Consider the following 5,791-nt stretch of genomic DNA (forward strand, 5'->3'; position numbering starts at 1 on the left):
AATCAGGTGTGATTGAACTTTGATATTTTCATCAATATACTGTGCGTGCCAGCATGATCTTGGTATGGTACAGACACACGGAGACTTGACCATTTTTGGCTCGGGTCGCTATAGAGATGTTATCAGAGCACACGCTAACTGTAGGATGTAACCCCGAGGATTGGAAAGCCATACACTACGGGAATCAGACACTTTGCCGTCTGCCATGGCCAACGGCAAAGGCATGCCTGGCATACAGCAAAGGCCTTTGCCGTCAGCCAGCAGACGGCAACAAGTCCGGCACAAGCATACCAACACATATCCAACAACATATCCAACACATATCCAGCGCATCCAACAACAAGTTTGCAACAACACATATCCACCAACAAGTTTTGGAGAACATAAAAGAAGCACAAGGAGAAGAGTAGACTCCATGAACGCAAGCTCCTCATCTAAAGCAAATATGCAAATTAGGAAAGATGAAAGTTAGAAGAAGAAAAAGACTAGCTAGAAGAAAAAGAAGGAAAAGAAGAAGAAGAAGAAGAAGAATTTATCTTCTCTTTCTTAGTCTCCTCTCCTCTTCTTTATCTTCTTCTTCTAACTAAGGTAGGAAAAAATGCCATTTTTTAGCTATGCTAGGTAAAAAATGCTAAGTATTGATAACCCACAAGTATAGGGGATCGCAACAGTTTTTGAGGAAAGAGTATTCAACCCAAATTTATTGATTCGACACAAGGGGAGCCAAATAATATTCTCAAGTATTAATAGTTGAGTTGTCAATTCAACCACACCTAAAAGACTTAATATCTGCAGCAAAGTATTTAGTAGCAAAGTAATATGGAATTAACGGTAACGGTGGCAAAAGTAATAGTATTGGTTTTGTAGTGATTGTAACAGTGGCAACGGAAAAGTAACTAAGCAAAGATCAATATGTGAAAAGCTCGTAGGCAATGGATCAGTGATGGATAATTATGTCGGATGCGATTCCTCATGCAATAGTTATAACATAGGGTGACACAGAACTAGCTCCAGTTCATCAATATAATATAGGCATGTATTCCGAATATAGTCATACGTGCTTATAGAAAAGAACTTGCATGACATATTTTGTCCTACCCTCAGCGGGGTCCTATTGGAAACTAAGGGATATTAAGGCCTCCTTTTAATAGAGTACCGGACCAAAGCATTAACATGTAGTGAATACATGAACTCCTCAAACTACGGTCATCACCGAGAGTGGTCCCGATTATTGTCACTTCGGGGTTACCGGATCATAACACATAGTAGGTGACTATTGACTTGCAAAATAGGATCAAGAACTCACATATATTCATGGAAACATAACAGGTTCAGATCTGAAATCATGGCACTCAAGCCCTAGTGACAAGCATTAAGCATAGCAAAGTCATAGCAACATCAATCTCAGAACATAATGGATACTAGGGATCAAACCCTAACAAAACTAACTCGATTACATGATAATCTCATCCAACCCATCACCGTCCAGCAAGCCTACGATGGAATTACTCGCGCACGGCGGTGAGCATCATGAAATTGGTGATGGAGGAAGGTTGATGATGATGATGGCGACGGATTCCCCTCTCCGGAGCCCCGAACGGACTCCAGATCAGCCATCCCGAGAGAGATTAGGGCTTGGCGGTGGCTCCATATCGTAAAACGCAATGAATCCTTCTCTCTGGTTTTTTTATCCCCGAACGTGAATATATAGAGTTGGAGTTGAGGTCGGTGGAGCATTAGGGGGCCCACGAGGCAGGGGGGCGCGCCCCCCACCCTCGTGGACAGGGTGTGCGCCCCTGACGTTGATTCTTTCACCGGTATTTTTCATATATTCCAAAAATATTTTCCGTGAAGTTTCAGGTCATTCCGAGAACTTTTGTTTCTGCACAAAAATAAAACCATGGCAATTCTGCTGAAAACAGCGTCAGTCCGGGTTAGTTCCATTCAAATCATGCAAGTTAGAGTCCAAAATAAGGTCAAAAGTATTTGGAAAAATAGATACGATGGAGACGTATCAAGTATGTAGGTCATTTTAGAGCTAAGCTAGGTAAATAGGTCATTTTGCAGCTAACCTAGGTAAAATGGATCATATTGGAGGTAACCTATGTAAACTTGGTCATTTTTGAGTTAACTACGCATCTTATGCCATTTTTGACATAAGTAAGCTAATTATAGGTCTTTATTGAGCTAACCCAGGTAACTAAGCATATTAGAGCTAATTTAGCATTTTAGAGCTAACTTAGGTCATTTTGGAGCTAACTTAGGTAAAATTGATCATTTTGGAGCTAATTAGGCTTATTATGTCATTTTCGAGGAAAATAAGCTAACTATATGACATATATGATGTTATCAAGATTGTTATGCCATTTCAAACATAAGTAAGCTAATTATGCCATGTTTTACATATGTAAGCTAAGTGTATGTCATTTTTGAGCAAACCTAGCTAACTAAGCATATTAGAGATAACTTAGCATATTAGAGCTAAGTTAGGTCATTTCGGAGGAAACAAAGCTAAGTATAGATCATTTTGGAGCTAAGTAAGCTAATTATGTCATTTTGGAGGAAGATTAGCTAAATCTAGGTCATTATGGTAAGCATTTTGGAGGAAATAAAGCTAAGTCTAGGTCTTTATGCATTTGGTAAGCAAAACACTAGAGAAAACTTACTGTCATCACGGAGGTGAAGGACCGGTCAGGTTTGCGGCAGTGCCAGACGGAGAAGGACCAGTCGGGGTCGGGGTTGCGCCAGTGCGACACGGAGAAGGATCGGTCGATGCTTGTCGGGAGGCATGCTGCACCAAAGATCATTTGCAATGTCTCATTAGCATGATGCAATTGAAATGTGAAAACTAGTAACTAATGACCATTCAAATGAAACTCACCGTGTCCGCTATAGCAATCTGGGGCATCGGCGGAGGGGTCTAACCGTTTTTCTCGCACACGGACTGCACATTTTGTTTTTACGAGTCAGTCATATTAGTCCGCTATAGCAATATGCACGAGAAACTTACCACGAGGAGCTCGTATAGGGCCCGGTGAGACGCGTCGTTCCGGTTCCTCTACGCCTCCAACAGACTAGTCGTCCTCTCGTCCAGCTCCATCTCCCTCTGCTTAGCCTGCCTATTTGCCTCCGCCAGAAGATCCTGGGCCCTAGCCTCGATGGCGAGCTCCACTGAGCGTGGTCGAGGCGGTATCTCAGGAAGAAGAACGAGTCCATGAAGAAGACAAACGGATGAAGTCGAACGAATCCTCACAAACACGACGTTAACGGAACCAACCCGAAGAAGCACACCGGAAAGAAGCAAACAACATGGTAATCAATCATCACATAATCATGGCATGATTCACAATCAAGTATGATGCATGTCCGGTTTAATGAGGCATGGCATGGCAAAATGCACAAACAATACTACAAATTAAGTGGAGCTCTATATGCAACGAGTTGCATATTGACGAAACACCACATTCAAGTTATTTAGTTCGATCTCGTTTATGTACCCAACAATATTAAATGTTTATTAACATGACAAGGGGTGAAGCACAACAAAACTACCTATCTAGGCAAGTTTAAATGAGGCCGGAAACAACGAACAACAATTCCGGTAAATCCCCATATGCATATTTTAGGTTTGGTACTGTTCTTCCCTAAACCATATTTTATAATTGTTAAACATGCAAAGTAAAGTCACCAAGATAATCTATGCATTTTTCTACCCCATTTACATATAAAGTTTGTTAAATTTGGAGCTACAGTTATTTAGTTATGAATTAAAGCATTTTAACATATTATTAGAGAAAATTTAATCAAACAGCATTTTAAATATTTTAAACATGATTGAAAGTTGGATATTATGAAACTATATAAAATTCTAAGCATTTTTCATATAAAGTTTGTTTAATTCCGATGCACGGGTCATGAGTAAATATATGCATGAAGGCTAGGTTTTTTTCTGTAAAAACTGCAATTCCCCGGTTAAAAGACAAATTCACCGATCTGGAAAAAAGTAAGCGGGCCGAATCTGGCTGGCCCGAAAGCAGGGGACAAAAGGGGAGGGCGCTCAGGAGTGGCCTCACCATGGGCCTTGGCCCGATTCTGTGGAGGAGGCGGCCTGGCAGGGCACGCTGGGCCTTGGTGCTTGTCCACGCAGGCACTGGAACGGGTCAACGCAAGCGAGCGAGGCAGCGGTTGCGGGCGCAGCTCCTCTATTCGACAGGAAGCAGACAGAGGGGACGCGGGCGGCTCTGGTGGACTCCGACGAGGTCGCCGGTGGCCGGGGACGAGGCCCAGCCGGCGAGATCCGGCCAGGAACGGCAAGGGCGGCGGAGGCAACCTGTGGCTTGGCATCTTAGCGACGGTGAGGCAAAGCGAAGACGGCGGCGCCAGGTGGGTTCTGGGCGGAGACGACGCGGCGGTGCTCGAAGCAGAGGCGAGGCAGGGGCGGTCGAAGCAGGGGCATCTCCTTGAGGCCGCCGGCTGGATGCAGAGCAGGCAGGGCTGTTGGGACTCCGGCAAGCTGGGGAGGTCCGGCGCGCGAGGAAACGACACGGGAACGAAGGCTGGACGCGGGTCTGAGGCTCTCCAGCACGGATCGGTTGGGAACCGCGGCGGCGCAACGAGCTGGAGCTACGGGAGGCCATCCATGGCGGCGCTGCGAAGACAACAGAGAGAAGAGAGCAGCGGCATGAGAGAGAGAGAGAAAAAGAGACCGGAGGGGGAGACAGAGGGGAAACAAGGAAGGAGAAGGGCGCGAGGGATCCTAGTGCTCCGGTGGCTTGCGGTCGCCGGCGGCGCGGAGACGAGCACAGGCGGGTGAAGACGGGAGAAGCTGGGTTTGCTCGATTGGATCTAGGAGGATCCCGATGACGATTTGGAAGGCGGCGGCGGGGAAATGGGACAAGCCCCGAGAAGTTAGGGTTTTGTCCAGATTTAGACTAGGGAGTACTATATAAAGAAAGAGGAAGAGTTTAGGGTTTAATCCGTTTCTCCAATTAAAATCGAGCGGTCGAGAAAAATAGACTAGGAAGTCCAAATAAGAAAATGGAGATATTTTGTAGATGTTTGGGGATGATCCGGACCCAACGGTGACGACTCCCCGGGTCGGGTTCGGGACAACTTCCGGACGCGCGCGAGGGGTTCGATGCACTGTGCAGAGAGGGTTTTCGGACTGTGCGATCGCATCGGACGGCTCCGGACGCGAAGAGGGGTAGGTGAATGGACTTGGTGGGCTGTGGCGAGGCTGAGAGGAGAGAAGAGAGAGAGAGGGCCCGGCAGCAGTTTTCGGAGACCAAAAACGTCTGACGTTAGACCGGCAGCGGTGCCGCTATAGTTATTCGTTGGGGGCATCAAACGGACTCCGAACGCGATGAAATTTGACAGGCGGTCTACTGACAACAAAACAACACAACACGCCAACTTTCATCCCATTCCGAGAACATTTTCCGACTACTTATAAAATAATATTTCAGAGGTCCCGCGGGCGTGTGCAAGTGTGTCTGGACTCAGAACGGACAACGGGCGGAACTGGGGGGACTCGGACGAATGCAAGTTTTGAAAACATGATGATGCAATGCACATGATGACATGGCAAGATGCAACACGCAAGCAAATGACATGGCAAAGACAACGAATAACTGGAAGACACCTGACGCAATGGTCTCGGGGCGTCACATCTGGCTCAGGTTGAAGTCATCCCCTTTCGTCGCCTTCCCAAAGTCTCTGTACCTCACGAGCTTGTTGTGGGAGGAGATGTTGGTGAAGCTCGCTGGATGATTGAGGTCATCCTTAGAGAATG

General features: G+C 46.1%; 1 long non-coding RNA gene across 1 annotated transcript; it reads right to left on the minus strand.

The window, feature by feature from the left end:
- Positions 1–1,283: 1,283 nt before the first annotated feature.
- Positions 1,284–4,978, minus strand: LOC125548971 (uncharacterized). The gene is made up of 3 exons (XR_007301210.2): positions 3,011–4,978; positions 2,882–2,944; positions 1,284–2,791 (listed from the first exon to the last, which is right to left on the minus strand). It is a non-coding gene; the product is annotated as an uncharacterized LOC125548971 (long non-coding RNA).
- Between the last annotated feature and the right edge of the window lie 813 nt (positions 4,979–5,791).

Source organism: Triticum urartu, chromosome 3A (genome assembly GCF_056163025.1).
Source record: "Triticum urartu cultivar PI428250 chromosome 3A, HENAU_Tu73, whole genome shotgun sequence".
Taxonomy (NCBI): Eukaryota; Viridiplantae; Streptophyta; class Magnoliopsida; order Poales; family Poaceae; genus Triticum; species Triticum urartu.